The sequence below is a fragment of the Lithobates pipiens genome, unplaced genomic scaffold (genome assembly GCF_037356315.1).
Source record: "Lithobates pipiens isolate NorthernLeopardFrog02 unplaced genomic scaffold, aLitPip1_a1.2 Scaffold_19, whole genome shotgun sequence".
NCBI classification, from domain to species: Eukaryota; Metazoa; Chordata; class Amphibia; order Anura; family Ranidae; genus Lithobates; species Lithobates pipiens.
Window position 1 is genome coordinate 146,488,318 of NW_027507764.1, and position 19,715 is coordinate 146,508,032.

General features: G+C 42.4%; 1 protein-coding gene across 2 annotated transcripts in view; it reads right to left on the reverse strand.

Moving 5' to 3' along the window:
- The window catches only part of RFTN1 (raftlin, lipid raft linker 1), a 477,341-nt gene that overhangs the window by 259,363 nt on the left and 198,263 nt on the right, over positions 1-19,715 (reverse strand). The window lies entirely within an intron of this gene.

Here is a 19,715-nt window from a genome sequence, read left to right on the forward strand (position 1 = left end):
AAAGATCACTAATGGGAAGGCAAGAAAGTAACATCAGGTGGGTGCAGAGGTACCATGATACCATGAGTGGGGGGGGGGGGGTCATGCCATCTGTGCTTACTGTGAAGATGCACAAGGACAACTCTTACTAGATTTGGGTAAGACAGATACTTAGAGCTCTCCACTGTCACAGGCTTGGACACTGCTGACTTCCATCTGGTTGCCAACCAATAAGCAGTGCGTATGTTTTTTACTTGGCCAACAGTTGAATAGGAGGCCTAAAAATTGGCCTTACACAAGCCCCGTTGTTGACTGTTCACCACTGCCCTCAAGGTCCAGCATTTTATAGAATATGTCCAATGTTCTCCCTATTTTTCTTGTAGAGATTCTTTATTTGTTTTCTCTGAGGCCGCGTACACACGGGCGGACTGTTCGCCCAACTTTGTCCGTCCAACATTTTCGGCAAACAGTCCGCTCAAAATTAGCATGGACGGACATGGCCACACACGACGAACGAACAGTTTGCTGAAACCGTGCGCGATGACGTGAACGGCACGTACGACGGGGCGAAAAATACGACGTCCTATACACTGCATTATAACTTTCGGCGTGAAAATCCTTTCTGAGCATGCGCGCAACTTTGTTTGACGAACAAGCCTACACACGAGCGGACTGTTCGCTGAAACAAGGTTTCAGCGGACAGTTTTACGGAATTTCCGAAAAACCTTGTTCGTCAAACTGTCCGCTGAAACTGTCCGCTGAAAGCCCACACACGAGCGGACTGTCCGCCCAAACACTGTTCAGCGGACAAAGTTGGGCGAACAGTCCGCCCGTGTGTACGCGGCCTAAGGCTTCTCTTCTCATTTCAATCTCAACAGCATATCGCATTTCTTCCTTCCCTTTCAGAACCTATAGACATTAGATGACAGTTCCTGAATTTCCAGATAAATCAGGTGATGATTGTCTAAAGAGAAGCATGCAACAGTCCCCCAAAAACCATTCTGGAGACTTTGCTTGGAAGCATGATCAGGTTAGAAAACCATGTCATATTGCTAAAAAAAGATAAGCTACTTGTTGGGACAGTCTGTGTGCAACTCCCTGTCCTGCTTCAATGTTCTATACATTAATGCTCATGCAACTAAAGTATTCATTTCTAGAGTTGAGAATGCCCCCAAATATATTGTCCACTTATGATCGCATGTCTGATTGTTCATTTATGTTGATGTCATACTTTATTTTAATTTTACCTTGGAATCTCATAAGCCCATTGCAATATTAAACCAAACAGGAAAGTGACATGCATGCTGGAAAGTCAGCATCTGCCCAACTCGGCAGAGAGAGCTGATTAGAGTAGTCCAGCATACAATCTACTTCATATTCATATAATAATTCATATATATGTTCTACACTTCCAAATTTTTAAAAACATAACAATGAATGCATAAAATCTGTAAATAAAAAAATTATTTCACAAAGTATGTTCAAGCGCTCCCTAAAAAAAGGGGGGGGGGGTGCAATATCTATGCAATGTACTGAATAAGTGTCCTTTCACATGGTCGCTCAATTTAGATCAGACTGCCAGTTTTTCAGGCAGTTCTGAATGGAGCTCAATGTAAGCCCTTGTACACACGGTCGGACATTCTGATGGACAATGTCCGATAGGACCGTGTTGTTGGATAATCCGACAGTGTGTGGGCTCCATCGGACTGTTTCCATCGGAGTATCCGACGGACCAAGTTTTCCAGCTGGGCTATAAAATTTTCCGACAACATGATCCGATAGGACTTTGTCCGATCATGTGTAGAGAATTCCGATCAGACAAAGTGCCACACATGCTCAGATCAAATTCCTAGACAAAAGCTATTGGCTACTAGCCTGAACGTAGTCCCGTCCTAACGAAATAACATCATCACGTTAAGTACAATCGGATTTTCTGACAACTTTGTCCAAGTGTGTGGATTTGGTTGTCGGAAAGTCCGACCATGTGTACAAGGGCTAAGACTATCGGTAATCAGATGTAAACAGATGTGCATCCATTTACATCGATTTACCTCCAAGTCTGTCTAGGTCAGAAATAAAAACAGAACATTTCTGTGTCCTTTTCCATCTTTTGAGGCCTAAACATGACAGATCTGAGATAGCCAGATGTAAACCGATGTGCATTTGTTTATATCCGCATGCCCAAGACCTAACATAGGTCCCTTAAGGTCTGGGCAGAAAAAACTGAACAGACATATTTAACTCCAGTTCAGCCAGAGATCTGCTAACAGATCCCCTGTTTACTGGAATAGACACGGCCTGTGTGAAAAGGGCCTAGAACTTACAACCTGCTAAAAGGGCCATATTTGTTTTTGAAACTAAAGCTATCCTTCAAACATGAACATAATCAAAAAAATTATCTTGACACAACAAAAATGTAATTATAATATAATACTGTATATATACTGTATAATATCAAATACTGTATATTGCTATTTGGTGTATGAAAAATTATGTGAACATTTTTGATATGGAAACAATGTATTGTGTAATATACATTTAAATTGCTCAGAAGCAAAACAAGCTCCCAGGTGTTTCCAAATCCTTATTTAAAAGTTGGGCACAATGGTTCCCATTGGCTCTTTAAAAGGAAATCGTCTCTGCTTCCAACTTCCATTTATAGACAATGCCATAGAGCCCACTGAGGATTTTGTTATCCATCAACAAACATTTCTTAAAGAAATATATCCTCTTCTGAATTCCCACTGCTTTCTTCTGTGATTCCAACCATGAGTACGGGGTCATGTTCCATTTATACAACAGCTTTGTTTTCCAGGAAAATGTTTATTGCTCTATTTAACAATGTGCATGAGATAATCCATTTTCTATAGTCGCTCACTCACACAGTCTCTTACCCAAAAAAAATCACCTTATTTAGATATCCTTCTAGAATCTCAGTTAGGCTTAGTTATTAAGAATAAAAGATAGAAAACTGCAAATAAAAGAATAGGGACAGCAGAAACTGTAGTGCTAGCTTACCTTCAGTGGGCAACAAGTAGTCTTCTTTCCCTATAACAAGCTGCTTTACCGGCATCTTTTTCTGCAGGCCAGACACTTTGCTAATTTTCATGTGCTCCTTCCTGGACTAAATAAAGGCACCCTACCACTAGGCATATCCATTTTGCTGGTCCAAATAAAGTAAGCAGCTCAGGCACCCTGTTAGTTTGCCACATATCCCCTACCACATGCTGGGGTAAATCAAAGAAGAAGCTCCAGCACCCTGCTACTTGGCACACACCTCCTCCTCTCCTCTTGGCCTAAATAAAGAATGCAGCTTAAGCACCCTGCTGTGTGGCTAGCCCCCCCCTGCTTGTTTATACTGTAAAAACAGCTTAGGCACCCTGCTACGTGACACATGCCCCCTGCCACCTGCTGGTCGAAAAAACAGTTCAGAGGCCTTGAACATGCCTGCAACATCGCAGGGTGGTAAATATAAACTCTGCTCAAAACAGAGAGACTGAAAATGCTAGAGCAAAACATTTCTCTCTGGTGATTTAAGATCAATAATAAATGATTACTGCAGAACTCTAAGTGCACAGATAGATTATGGAAAAAAGCATTTTAGAGTTTAACTTAGACAGCCAAAAGGCATAATCTAGCCATGGTGACAAAACTATTTAAATTCTGGTACTATATCAGTGCTTAGCAAATTGCTGCTGGCACCACCCTCCCCATGACTGAACAAATACAAAAGAAAGGGTGTCCTGCCTGTACATGTCCTCTCCCATAGGTTCTTACTGGTCAAGCTGGTCTCTTCTAATTTTTCCACCTCGCTTATGTTTAGTGTGCTGCATAAGTTACTTCTAACCAGAAGCCACTCAGCAGTTGCAAATTTTGCAAATAAATAAAACTGAACACTGAAGCAGTCAGAACATTACAGACACAGGGATGAGAAGAGGTTGAATTACTGGGGGTGCTATATCAACGTTGGGCCCATTCTTGTAAAGGCTTAAAGAAGATATTTCACTTCCATTTTTATTGTTTTCTGTTTCCCACGGGAGAAAGTACATGTAGTAATTTGCAGTGCCAGGACAAGGTCAGACTCTGCCTGCTCAGCAGGGATCGCTCTGTTGATCCCCACTGAGCTGGCGGATGACAGGTCCGTCTCTGCTCACTGTGCATGGATGGACCTGTCAGATCTCTGCTCTCCTCTATGGGAGGAATCAGATAAAAACAGATCCGCCTGTCCATTTTCATCCGATCCGCCAGACAGATGGAAAATAGGGTTTCCATCCATCTGGATTCAGCAGATCGGAGAGGAGCAGATCACATATCAGCGGACATGTCACTGCTGATATCCATCGCTCCATTGACCTGCATGGAGCATCCGTTCAGGCCCACCTAAAAAAACTGACAAGCAGTGAATAGCATGTGTGAAAAGGGCCTAAAGCTAACTTTTTGATCTTACAAGGCACCCAGCTTCCATCCACAGCGGACAGACAATGCAGCTAGCAAGGAAACAAGTGATTTGACAGGATGCACTTTCTCTATTTCCAAGCACTTGCCCTCTTGCCTGGACCATTTTAGCTGACAAGCTCCCCTCCCTCTGCAATCCATGTGAGATGCTTTCACAGGCAAGTGCTTGGAAACAGTGAAAAGTGCAGTCTATCACAGCAGCCATCTCCTTGCTAGCTAGGGATGAGCCGAACACCCCCCGGTTCGGTTCGCACCAGAACTTTCGAACGGACCCCAAATTCGTACAAACGTTAGAACCCCATTGAAGTCTATGGGACTCGAACGTTCGAAATTAAAAGTGCTAATTTTAACGGCTAATATGCAAGATACTGTCCTAAAAAGGGTTTGGGGACCTGGTTCCTGCCCCAGGGGACATGGGTCAATGCAAAAAAAACTTTTAAAAACGGCCGTTTTGGCGGGAGCACTGATTTTAATGACGATTAAAGTGAAAAAAAAAAAGTGAAATATTCCTTTAAATATCATGCCTGGGGGATGTCTCTAGTATGCCTGTGAAGTGCCACGTGTTTCCCGTGTTTAGAACAGTCCCTGCACAAAATGACATTTAACGGAAATAACGTAATTTAAAACTGCTTGTGGTTTTAATGTTATATCTGGTTCCTGCAATATGGTTGAAAATCATTGAGAAAAATGGCATGGGTAGCCCTCCCTGCCCATTACCAGCCCCTTTGGGTCTTGTACGCATATTAAGGGGAACCCCGTACCCATATTAAAAAAAGGAAATACGTGTGGCCCCCAGGCCCTATATACTCAGAACAGCAGTATACAGGCGGTGCAAACAAGACAGGGACTGTGTAGGTTTGTTGTGTTAAGTTGAATCTGTTTGTAATTTTCAACTGGTACATTTTTAAAGTGTAGCTCCAGTCAAAAAAACTATTTTTAAGCTTTTTGGAAAACATAGGGAAGGGTTATCATCCCTGTATAATTTGTTTTGCTGTCCGTCTTTTTCAGAGCACGCAGACAGCACGCACAATCTCCTAACACTGACTGAAAGCTCTATTTAAAACGAGCAAGATATTTAGCTATATAGGTGGATATAGCGGTGTATACTGCGTTCAGAGCATGCAGACAGCACGCACAATCTCCTAACACTGACTGAAAGCTCAATTTAAAACGAGCAAGATATTTAGCTATATAGGTGGATATAGCTGTGTATACTGCGTTCAGAGCATGCAGACAGCACGCACAATCTCCTAACACTGACTGAAAGCTCTATTTAAAACGAGCAAGATATTTAGCTATATAGGTGGATATAGCGGTGTATACTGCGTTCAGAGCACGCAGACAGCACGCACAATCTCCTAACACTGACTGAAAGCTCTATTTAAAATGAGCAAGATAGTTAGCTATATAGGTGGATATAGCGGTGTATACTGCGTTCAGAGCACGCAGACAGCACGCACGATCTCCTAACACTGACTGAAAGCTCTATTTAAAATGAGCAAGATATTTAGCTATATAGGTGGATATAGTGGTGTATACTGCGTTCAGAGCACGCAGATTACACGCACAATCTCCTAACACTGACTGAAAGCTCTATTTAAAACGAGCAAGATATTTAGCTATATAGGTGGATATAGCAGTGTATACTGCGTTCAGAGCACGCAGACAGCACGCACAATCTCCTAACACTGACTGAAAGCTCTATTTAAAACGAGCAAGATAGTTAGCTATATAGGTGGATATAGCGGTGTATACTGGGTTCAGAGCACGCAGACAGCACGCACAATCTCCTAACACTGACTGCAAGCTCTATTATAAAAGAAAGATATATCGCTAGCTATATAGGTGAATATAGCGGTGTATACTGTGGTCAGGGCACGCAGACAACAACCACTACAGAAGAGCAAGAACGAAAAATTGGCCGATAACGATCGGTGTATACTGTGTTGAAGGTACACAGAACACCCACTAACTGCTACAGATGCCAACACACTACACAAGGCGGCCGCGCTGGCGGCCTTATATAGTGTGGGGCGTGTACTACACAGCCTGAGCTATGATTCAATCATGGCTCTCCTCACTGCCGGCGCTGTGATTGGCCAAGCATGTGGGGTCACAGTGCATGCTTGGCCAATCATGAACCAGCAATGCACTGCACCATCGCAGTGCATTGTGGGCCGTGAGCGCCACACGAATTTGGCGCGACCGGCCCATAACGTTTGGAATTCGGCGAACGGCCGATGTTCGAGTCGAACGTATGTTCGACTCGAACACGAAGCTCATCCCTATTGCTAGCTGTGTTTTCGGATGACCATGGAGGGAGGAGGGGTGCCCTGTTTGACCTCACACCACATAGGAAGATGGAATGATGGGACAAAGTAGCACTACATGTACTTTTTCCCCTGAGGACCAGAACACATTAGAGTGGTAGTAAATCCTTGTGTGTAATTTTTAGCTACATGGTAAGCTTATAATAAAGCTTACCTGTAGGTTAAATGAATATCTCTTAAGCGTGCATCATTTAGGAGATATTCCAGCAAGCAACAGCCAGTGACTTCACCAGGGAATGGACTCTGAAGGTATGGCATACTTGTGTTGTTCCTTTAGAGAACTGTACCGTGTCTGGGACTCCCATGGGAGTGACGTCACTGTGATACAGCTAGTCAGATGGCTGGAGCCCGCGAACCCGGAAAGAAGACCAATTGAAGATGGAAGCCCTGTCAGCGGTGACAGTGTGCCATTGGAAGATAAGTATTTCATAATATGCTACTATGTAATTCATACAAAACTTTATTTTAGAAGCTTTACTACCAGTTTAATAATCATAATGGAATTATGAGTTATTCTTTAATCAGTGCTAAGCCTTCCCCTGGGGTTGTCACTGCCTTACCCACAGTACAATGGTCTCACAGACACACAAAAATGTCTGTAAAATACTGTGATACGCTAACAATTTATCCAAGCAGCTAATATCTAGCCAAATCTAAATTGTACCCAAAGGTCTAAAACAAGGAAATTTGAATAAATAGGCTTTGGATTTTTTAGTAAAACGTAAAATGTATGCTTCCCACAGCTAGATTATAATTGAATAATAATCGAAGGATTAAAATAATAAATAATGAGAGTTAGGGTCAGTCTGGTATATTAGTAAATTGAGAAGTTGGAAAAAAAACTTTTTTCTGCTACTCAGGAAAAAAAAATAGAAAGGCTACTTTCTTTGAACTACATTAACTTTAGCAAGGTACAAAACACCAACAGAGTTAATAATGGCCCTAGAGGCAATTTTTCAGCAGATTTCCAATTTCCTGCGTAGGGAAGTTTGAATGTGGCTATTTATGTGTCCAAAAAGCATTCCCACTCTTGATTTTAACTGTTCAGAAAATGTCACTGAAATTAGAAAAGAAGCATATTTCTAAATACTTGGGCAGTATGGTGGCTCAGTAACGCTCCATGTGAATCTGGCTTTGCTTCAATCTTAAAGCCAAACTGGAATGATTTTCAATGTACTTATGAATAAAGGTTCACTGCACACCACATGGTTTAAATGCTTGCTTGGCTGGGGCATGGCTGGGGCATGGCTGGGGCATGGGTGCTCAACCTGTGGCCCTCCAGCTGCTGCGGAACTACAAATCCCATGAAGCATTGCAAGCCACTGACAGTTACAAGCATGACTCTCAAAGGCAAAAGCATGATGGGACTTGCAACAGCTGGAGGGCCACAGGTTGAGCACCCTAGTGCTGGGGGGGGGGGGGGCTGTTCACACCACATGCAGTCCAGTGCATCAAAAATGCATGAAAAATAAGTTATATGGTTTCCAATGGCATAGTTCACACCAGTGCAGTCAGTTACAAGGATTTCCAGTTCCAGAAAAAAAAAGTAAAACATACTGTATTTTGCCTGCACTGGACTGTACTGGAATGCAGTAAAACGCATAAAAAAACGCACTGGAACACATCAAAAACGCGAAAAAAAAAGAAAAAAACCACCTGGAATGCATCCGGAATCTCATCAAAAATGCACTGGAATGCGCCAAAAACATGTTAAAAACGTGCATACAAGAATGCATCTAGAAACGGATCTAGAGTGCGTTTTTGTGGGATGAACCAGCCCTTGGGGCCAGTTTACACCATAGAAACGCAGTTCGAATGCATTCCAGATTCTTTTCTGCGTGAGCGTTTTCAATGCATTCCAGGGCGTTTTTGATGCAGTGCAGTGTATTTTTTCCAACTTTTTTCTTAACCTTAAATAAGGACATATGTGTTCCAGTGCGTTGTTGGTGCATTTAGGTGGGTTCTGGTGTATTCCAGTGTGTTTTTGATGCGTTTTACACCATTCCGGTACAGTCCAGTGCAGGAAAAATGCAGCATGTTCTACTTTTTTTTCTGGAACTGGAACGCACTGTAACTGCAAACACTGGTGTGAACTATGCCATATAACCTACTATACATGCATAACGTACTGGACTGTACTGGACTGCATGTGGTGTGAACTGGCCCTTGTTGGATAGCAGACAGCACCAGCTGCTGGGGGGTGTGAGGAATAAGGTCAATCCTTGTACTTATTCCAAGCCAGGAAGAAGATGGCAGTAAGAGACCTTATACCACTGAAGGAGTGGTTATTATTGCGACTTGCCATAAACAACCTTTCCTTCTTAAAATGTGAGCATTTTAGTACCTTGAACGGCTGACACAAAACAACAGTAACTTGAATGACTGGCAACAAAAAAGATAAATGCCTCAGTCTGATCTGAGGCAGATAGGCTCCTGAGTTCAGAGGTGGCCACATGCCAACTCTGCACCTGGCAGCACATTGTGCTATTGGGGCGTACAAACTGGCCAATTAACCGCTGTAAGATTGTGTGCAGCCAGAAACTCCGTCCATTTGCACAAAATCTTGAGGCTCTGGGGACTAAGGCAGCCTTGTTGGCTTGGGGTTAATATCTTGTTTGTACAGATTCTAAAGAATTTCAGGATCGTTATGTGCAAATAATTTCCAGAGAGTCGGGAAAGGTGGTTACAGGCTTACATAGCTTTTGGAGCACTCTTAAAAGTCCTTACATACCCTGGAGAAATTCTATCTCTGTGTGACTTTACCACTTCAGCTGTGATTGATTAGGAAACACCCATCCCCATAAGGTAATGTGATGCACAAGGGATTGAAAATCAGTGGACCATCTAGGACAGCACCCCTGGCCCCTTGAAAGCCCACCTCAATTTGTATTGGTGCCTCCTTGCTGGCGTGGACTGTACACTGGACAGTTAATATGATCTGTTTCCTTTCATAGTGAAATTAATGTTGGAGATATGCAGGCATAACTAACTTTTTATCTTTACAATTATGTAATAATAGAAAAACTGTTGCAGTGAGATCTGAAAGGACTACTGGCAGGTTTATGTTCAAGCATGATGTTTTGATGTGGCACCACAAACTTCATAATGAATAAATCCATGGGTGCAAACTGTCTATGTACAGGGCCAGTAAGATGCCCTATTCACCAGGAATGTGCAGTCAGGGGAAGCAGATGAGGCAGAGCATAAAAAAAATTATCAAGCTTGGGGGTAGGTAGCTGAAGTCCTACCCCACCACTGGCCACAATTTGGGGCTCCCACTATCTATGGTTCTGGAGATACAGAGCTTCTTGTGCACCTTTTCAGAAGTTACATATAGAGCGGCTAGTTTAAATACAAGCTGGCACACTCTGTTTGTAGCAGACTGAGGATGAGCTCACAGTGCCTCTCCTCACTTCTTGTCAGAGACACTGAGCTCAATGGACAGCTTGGAGTCTTGGACCAATGGTAAAGTACCATTGGCCCAAGCTGTCCAATAAAAAATGCTGAAGTGGAGGCACTAAATCACATATCTATATATATCTATATATATATATATATATATATCTCTAGCTAAATCATATATTTATATGCTATATGTTATAACATAATAATTTATTATTTATCTATTTACTGTAAAATTATAACTTCAAACTTCAGTAATTTTTCCATTAAGCCACCTGCTTGAGTAGTTTTTGAAAATATGGTAAATTACCTTAAAAACAATAAATAATAGTTATTTGTATATTAGTTACTTTTGGTAATTAAAGCGAAGTTAATTTTTTGTTATTTTTTTTAAATTGATCCGAGCATCATTCATTTTCAAAATAAAAAACGATTATACATGGTTAATTGTGGATCTTTCTAAAATATAAATGTACTACTTACAATTTCCTCCCTCCTGTTGTGGCCGTTGCCATCATGATTGTGGGCATGTGAATTCCAATCGATATCTCTTCCTAAATAAGCCTTGGAAAGGTAGATGCTGAGTAACCAGCATGCACCTCTCCATCTCACGCATGTGCGATTCACCGACGGCTGTAGCGCAATTGTTTCCAAAGTTGCCATAACAACGGGCAGCGATGGAGGAAGGTCACGCCCCGTTGTGGATATAAACACATCTTGGCACTGTGATTCGCCTTAAATCGCGTAATTTCCTGTCAGGAAATAATGCAATTTTTGATCACAGTACTGCCCACAGGCTCCTGGGAAATTATGACACATCATTTTCCAGGAACACAGGCGAGGGAGAAAGTGACGTGGAGCTCCGCAGACCAGGAAGTGGCAGATTAGGAGGACTGCATAGCAACACGGCGATTCTGGTAAGTATAAAAAAAATGTTTTCCGCCAAATATTTTTTTAAAGGTCTAGAGGAGTCTGATTCTGAAAAAAAAAATTCAGGGTGGAACTCCGCTTTAACCCCTTGCCATCCAGGCCAATTCTTGCCTACATATACATCATTTGTTTGCTAGAAAATTACCTCCAAACATTATATATATATTTTTAGCAGATACCCTAGAGAATAAAATTGTGGTCGTTCTTTTTCAAGTGTGCTTTATCTGTTTCATCAATAGAGTTACAGAGGTGGTCTAGTGATATAATTATTGCTATTGCTTGTTTGCAGCATATGTAGCCTGTGTGTATCTGGCTCTGATATTAGCCAGTGTCTCGCCAGCCACTGACCTCACCGCGTGTCCCTACTATGCACATGTAAGCAACTGGATGAGTGGTTGCATGCGCAGCAGTGCCAGCCATTACTTTGTACAGAGTACAAACCTGATAGCTGTTGCTGCTGTTTGCGCATGTAGCGCGGCTCCTGAAGAGCATGCGCTATGTATTATTTTCAAAGTTAAAATTGCCTAAACTGCAGTTTGGTTTGGGTACAATTATCTAAATTAGACTTCAGCATCAGTCTGACTGGACTGTGAAATGTTCAGCCTGGCCACTGGGGGCACTGTCTCTTCTGGTAGGCATGGAACTATGGTCTGATAAGGTGCTTAAGTTACTCTCTCTCGGAGCCTGCCCAGTGGGAGTGACGCTCTCACTGTGCTTTCTGGGAGAGGGTATTTAAGATGCGGACATCACGTGGTTCGGGGTTCCGGTCCAGAATGATGCACTGACTTCATGGTCCTGGTCCTCCTGACCAGCCCCGAAGAAGGCTATGGCCTGGGGTGCAGATCCACCAGATTTAGATGTCTCTGGGCTGGCTAGCCCGAGGCAAGGAAACTAAAGAATGATTCTGAGGTGGTTGGGTGCCGTCTCCGGTTTGGGAGAGACCCAGTGACTTCAAGCATTCCAGGAGAGAACTCTTCAGAAGAAGACCATGTAAGGGTTGGTTTCTTAGTAAGAGCCTGGAAGGGCTGAAGTAATTGAGAGAATCCGGTCTTGTGGATATCGCCAAGGTGGCTGAAAGATCCAGGTATCCTACAAGTGTTTTCAAGCTTAAGTTTCCCTACGTGTTCTACAACAACGTCTGTGGCAGAGACATTATCTTGTACATTCTACAACAATTTCTGTGGCAGAGACGTGTTCCTGAGTAAGCACCTTGTTGGCTGCTAGGCTTTGTGAGAGAAGGACTGTCCAACCTGAGTGATAATCCAGTTGTGAATGGCTATTCTCTGGATGCAGTCAAAGTAAGCAAGTTCTTCAACATTTTGACTTTGACACTAAGAGTACCTGAATTCCTTTCCAACCCTCTGATCCCAATTTAAGAGACTGTCATTGTCTACATTTTACAAAAAAATCCATTCAAGTGGGTCTGTTGTAGGTCTCTCAAGTTACTGGGCCATTACCACTGGACACCCCTAGACGTGCAACGAGGAAGACAGAAGGTAACGGTAAGCCCAAAATCTTACCAGCAGCTCCTTCGGGAGTTAGTGCAACACATATACTGTGTGCGCAAAGATATTGGCAAGAATCTGTGGGCAGCCACGGTCAGCAGCCTGCATGAATGCCGCTAAAGACTTCAGATCAGGTCAGGAACAGCAACCCACATTTGATACGTTTACTTTAAAGTTTAAAGTGTTACTAAACCCACAACAGTAAAATCAGTCTGTATATGCTGTAAAGTATGCTTTTTATATTCACGGTGGAACCTAATTGGTTAAACTTCTGCATTGTTTGATCCTGTCTTCTCTGATCCTTCCCTTCATCCACTGTCCCTAATCCATCTCCTGATAAGACAGAGCCTTTGAAGTCACTCTGGACATGCTCAGTTTGGTCTGTATTACTTGAGAGTTTGTTTTTCCTGGGAGGGTGCATGTGATCAGCACAGAGTCAATCAGCACTGTCCAGACAGAGGGTCAGGAGTCCTGCAGCATTATAGGACAGTCAGAAGAGAATCAAAACTCCTCCCACAAGCTTTACCAGACACCGATGGTGCTATATACTGCTGATGAGAAAAGGTATTTAGCTGTTTATATTTACTAAAATAATTGCATTTCCAAGTTATGTGTACCGTGGGAGATATAGGCCACTTTCAGATGGGCGCCTTTGTTGGATGGACTCCACTTGCTCAGCAAGGAATTACTCCGCTGATCTCCGCTGAGCAGGCAGATGACAGGTCCTTCTCCGCTCACTGTGCCGAGCAAAGACAGACCCTGTCTCCCTCGCCTCTATGGGGAGATTGGGTGAAAATGGACCGCCTCTCCATTTTCATCCGATCACCTCTGATCCAATCCTCCAGATGGATGGAAAATAGGACCACCATCCATCTGGATTTTGCAAATATGATCGGATAGCAGCGTGTGTCAGCGGACATGTCACCGCTGACATCTGCCACTCCATAAGGATGCATGGAAGGTCCGCCTGAAAAACTGACAGGTGGACCTGATTGGACAGCCTGTGTGAAAGTGGCCATAGTGAATGCTGGGTCCTAGTAACACTTTAACTCAAGGCTCAGCCCCCTGCCCCCAATTGCACTCAACTCTTGAAGACCCCCAAATGTAGATTTTTTAAAAACTTTTCAGATGTCCTCATTAGGTTCACATGACAAGCTGAGTTTTCTACCTGTTTTGGCTCTTCTCTAGCCAAGGGCAATCCTCCGAAAATGAATGAAGGTTGCCCAAGTGCCGCTCCCTTAGGCCCCTTTCACACTGGAAAAAAATCTGGCCCCTTTCACTCCAGTGTGAAGCTGGAGTGCTTTCACACTGGAGCGGAGCACTAGCAGGACGGTGAAAAAAGTCCTGCTAGCCGCATCTTTGGAGCGGTGAAGGAGCGGTGTATTCACCGCTCCTACCCATTGAAATCAATGGGGAATCGCAGCTATACCGCTGGCAAAGCGCCGCTGCAGCGGCGCTTTGCGGTAATTTGCTGTCGGTTTTAACCCTTTTTCGGCCGCTAGCGGAGGTTAAAACCGCCCCGCTAGTGGCCGCATACCGCCGCTAAAACAACGGTAAAGCGGCGCTAAAAATAGCGCCACTTTATCGCCAACGCCGCTCCCACCCCAGTGTGAAAGGGGCCTTAGGATCAGTTCCAAGGCACCCACTTTTTCATATGTCATCATTCTTCCAGGTTCAATGACTAAGGACATCAGAAGACTACGGACATCTTGTGATGAAAGAGCAGTACTGTGGGGACCTTCTACGGATTAAAGATGAGTGTTGCAGTTGCTTATATATTTTGTAACCTGCCTGGTGCCTCATTTACGTTAGAAAATATACCCTAGAGTTGGACTTTACCTTTCTGAAAGGACAATAACACTGATGTCCTCTCAAAGTAAGAACCACGTTTTGCCTTATCAAGTACTTTAGGAAAACTTGCTGAAAATGTATGTGGATTTAATTATTTCCTTTACGCTCCAAACTTTCACTGAATGTATACTTCTATTAAAACATTTTTACTAGGATCAAAACCTCTGCATTTTAAACACATAACAACACTGCAAATGTCATAAATAAATGCTTGTGAATTGCCTAACTCAAGATACAATCTCTTAAATCTTAAAACTTGGACAACATCCCAAGAGTTTTCATAAACCAAGTACTTTCTTCATACAAAAACAGTGCTGCACAATGTTGTTACTTGAACTACTATAACCCGCATACTGCTGTTCCAAATATGTTCAAGTGCTGAAACTGTGAATATGACTTTTTATTAATAAATGCTATGATAAAGGAATTTCCTTGACCACAAATTTCAGAACAAACTATCACTTGCACGGCTGGGAATACATCCATATTCTACAGCATTCCTACTTGCAAAGGAGACATCTATGTTCCACATATCACTATCTGTGGTTTTGAAACGTACACATTAAAAGATAAAAATATGTTATGCTTTCTGAATTAGGAAACTTTGATTACTCTATAAGGCCTCTTGCACACTGCTGCTTGTAAAAGCTCAGTACAGCTTTTTTTTTTACTGAGCTCAAATACAGCCCATGAATTGTAATGTGCCTATGCACACATGCACCTAAACAAGCGGCGTACATTGTTTAGTAAAAAAAAATGCATTTTTGGTCAGTAATTTACGCCTCATGTGCGCAAATACGCACAGATGTCCATTTTCATATTGTGTAGAATGAGAACACGAGACAAATTTTGCGCATGCGCGCACGCATGTACGCGAAAGTCCGCACAAATACGTACCAAAAAATCACCTGAAATTACGCCTGAAAAAGTAGATGCTCAAACAGGAGTATGATGTGTAAGAGGCCTAAAGATGACTTGTCATACTTTAGCTAACACAATACCTTTATCCTATATATTATTATTTTAGTGGAGGAATAAATTTGACTGTATTTTCTCAGCTAAGACCTGCCTAGAGTACAGCTGTTGCTCTTCAGATTTCTGAGAAGCTGCTATCATCAGGAGACAGAAGTCACTGCTGAGCGAACCAGCAAACTACAACAACCAATGTCTATGAACATATATATATATCTGCTGCAAAGTAAGGAAGCTCAGTCTGCACCTGAATTCTAGTGTGCAGGTCTGGAACTGACAATTCAAAACTTTTCTTTATTTTTAAACATATTTTGTTGCAAAAACAAAAATAAATCACAATGAATCACACCAGTGCGACTTATCTTGCGATTTGATTCAAATCGCATGATAAGTCACATTCTATTGTCAGCAATGGAAGCGGTTAAAATGGTGCAACTCCGACTCCATCAGAGTCGCAACAATTTTCAAAGTACACTACTTTTTGCAAGCTGAGGTGCGACTTGCATAGATGTTGCACAGATGTCTTCCAAATAGCACCTGAAGTCGCGCTGACATGTGACTTTGAAATCACAGTGGTGTAGTGGATAGCACTTACTAGCAGTAAGAAGGGTTGCTGGTTCAAATCCCAACCACGACACTACCTGCCTGGAGTTTGCATGTTCTCCCTGTGTCTGCGTGGGTTTCCTCCGGGTACTCCGGTTTCCTCCCACACCCCAAAGACATGCTGGTAGGTTAATTGGATCCTGTCTAAATTGTCCCTAGTATGTATGAATGTGAGTTAGGGACCTTAGATTGTAAGCTCCTTGAGGGTAGGGACTGATGTGAATGTACAATGTATATGTAAAGCGCTGCGTACATTGACATCGCTATATAAGTACCTGAAATAAATAAATAAATAATAAAATAAAATCATGTGGCTTCAAGTGAAGTCACAAGATTTCAAAATTGGATACAGTGTGACCGAAGACTAAAGACTTATAGTCCATTCACACCTAAAGAGTGTTGCGATGTGATCCCGTAATTACAGCACACAATTTTTGGTTAGTTATGGTGCGATGAGCAGCTCATTCTTCTAAACCGGCTGCCCTAATGCATTGGGGAAGATTTACGAAAACTGGAGTGTGCAAAATCTGGTGCAGCTCTGCATAGAAACCAATCAGCTTCCAGGTTTTATTGTCAAAGCTTAACTGAACAAGCTAAAGTTAGAATCTGATTGGCTAAAATGTACAGCTGAGGATTTCCTCTCACATCATGTATTGACTAATGGACAGAAAGTGAAGGTAAAATTCCCCAATGGGGCACAGATGGCTAAAAATAAACCAACAGGGGTTATAACTAGGGTTGCACCGATACCGATACTAGTATTGGTATTGGTGCCGATACCGAGTATTTGCCCAAGTATTTATACTCAGGCAAATGCTCCCGATGCTTAAACTGATACCTTTGCATCAAGAGGCAGCTGCACTCCCAAAAGTCATTGGGTGGAGCGGAGAGCGAGTCCTGGCAGCAGCAGAAGGAAAGCTGGCTGGGGCAGGGGTGTGGGTCACACCCGCATGTGCTGTCAAAATCGGTGACCTGGGCCTTCGCATTCATTAACGGAAGTGATGGCCAATGTCTCCATCAGAGATTGAACACTGCAACGCCCATCTTGGTACACCCTGCACTCGGCCGCAGTAAGCTTGCAGTCACATTTATGGGCTGGGTGTAACAAGATGTCCGCTGCTGCCTTCTGACTGTAGGCTTTCTGCGGCTGAGTGCAGGGTGTACCAAGATGGGTGTTGCAGCACTTGTATACTCGAGTTGCAAAATCCTGTTATTGTCTCTCATCATTCGTTTATCATGCCATCAATTGCCAATGCAATCAGTGCTGCATTTCTGCCTGCCCATCAATTCCACCTATCATTACCCATAAATGCCGCCCATCAGTACCCATAAGTGCCACCCATCAATGCCACCTATCAGTGCCCATAGGTGACAGCCATCAGTGCTGTATATCAATGCCACCTATCAGTACTCATCAGTGCTGCAAATCAGTGTCCATCAGTCAGTGCCACCTATCAGTGCTGCATATCAGTGCCGGCCATCAGTGCTCATCAGTGCTGCATATCCGTGTCCATCAGTCAATACCACCTATCAGTGCAACATATCAGTGCCACCTACCTATCAGTGCCCATCAATCAGTGCCACCTATCGGTGTTCATCAGTGCTGCATATCAGTGCCCATCAGTCAGTGCCACCTATCAGTGCCCATCAGTGCTAATGTCACTTGACATTAAAAAAAAAGTATTGGTAATCAGTATCGGCGAGTACTTGAAAAAAATGTTGGTACTAGTACTCAGTCTTAAAAAAGTGGTATCGGTGTAACCCTAGTTATAACCCTCCGATACTCAATCCAAGATGGAAAAAAAAAGTTTGCCTATAGTTCTACTTTAAATTAAAATAAAGCTAAAAGAAATGAATGCCAGCACAGCAAAAAATGAAAAAGAAACAACTAAAATAGCAATGCATGGTTCAAAAACAAGTCCCGCTCTGACTTGTAACAGAAGCAAAAACTTCTGCAACTTACTTTTTGGGATGAGATCACACAAAATAAGGCCTGCAGAGACTCAGAAACATCATTCTTCTTTTTATAATCGTAAATAGGTTCAAACAACTAATGTGAACTACAAATAATGAAACCAGAGGTTATTAAATATTCATGCCGTTTCCCTTGATTTCGAGCACCTTATGACAACATCTGTGAATGTTTTTCAAACTAAAACTGAAGATTCACATGCAGAAGTCACAACTGCCAAATGTCTCTCCTTATTTTTTTTTGTTAGCGTCAACGATCCAAAGAATTTCTCTATTAAATAATTCATTAGCAGCTACCTTGCCATGAGGGTTTGAAATACAAGCAAGGAGAATACTGCATGGTTACTTTTTAGTTTATTCTAACTTAAGGCAACAAACTAGTTATATTATTACAATTCAGAGAATCTGTTTAATTACCTGTCAAAAATCTTATAAGGAGGCAACTGCCACAAAAGAAGGGTGCTGCAAGCTTACATGGTGCTTTAGGCTGGTTCTTTGCAGCTGTGTTAATGTCAGTAATTCAATAGGATATTGAAAATATGTAAAGTAAGTCATTTTCAGGAGAGTCAGGAATCATGGAATACTTTTCTACAAGTTACATGGAGCTTACATCTACTAAACGTGCTAACTGCTTACAGACCAAAATTATTTTTGGCATTGGAAAGGATATGCAACAGGGGGAGGGAAACTCCATGGAGACTGGAGTGTCCCAAGACATGTAAGAAATCAGTGGATAATCTTCCCACCAACATCTACTATATTGTACATCTTGTATTGTTATAAAGTATATTCAAAGAAACTAAAAGGGCAGTTGGACCGACTGTTCTTTTTTAAACACAGGAGAAAACAATATACAATAAAGGCAAACTTAAAGAGGAACTGCAGTCTGCTCACATAATTTGTAATAAAAATGTCTTTGCCATTCTGAAGCTTCCCTCCAACCACTTTGCACATTATTTTATATTTAATTTGATTCTGTACTTGCCAAATATGCTGCAGAAATCTCCCCACACTGAGTCTGGCTGCATCCATTTTAACTGTGGGCAGCTGAAGCTGCTGCCTGTTAACTTCCTGGATTTATACAGAGGCACACCTCCAGGCTCTACAGCCCTGCAGCTCTCATTGGCCATCTTATGATTAATCACCCGTCTCCCTTCCTGGAAAACTATCATGAGAGTGAGCGAGAGAGCTGTGCATGATGTCATAAGCCTAGGCTTTTACCAGACAAGAAACAGGAAGTGAAGGGATTTACTGGCAAAAAAAATGTTTTACTATCCAAAGTTAAAACAACAAGGTCAGAAGATTTAATAGATGGAAAGTTGAAAAAATTACTGAAGGTCTGCATTAATAACTGTTTCAGGACATGTCAGGAAAACAATGTGTGGGTGGCAAAGGGGAGCTTCAGCACTTACAGTAGAAGTTCACTTTATCAGTGAGCGGCTAACTTGTACAAGGCACAGTTTTCATTTCACACTTGCTACAGGATCATTCCATCTATCCTTTCCACGAGATCCAGTGGAATACTGAGTACCCAAAATCTCCCACACTGTGCTTGACTTTCCAAGGTTAAAACAACAAGGGCAGAAGATCTAATAGATGGAAAGTTGAAACAATGAAACATACAACATACGTTAAGAGCTTAGAAGTGTAGACATGCATCAGTGAAAATCCCCAGGTCCCTGGAGCCTGCGTGCCCACCAAAGAAGAACCCAACCAT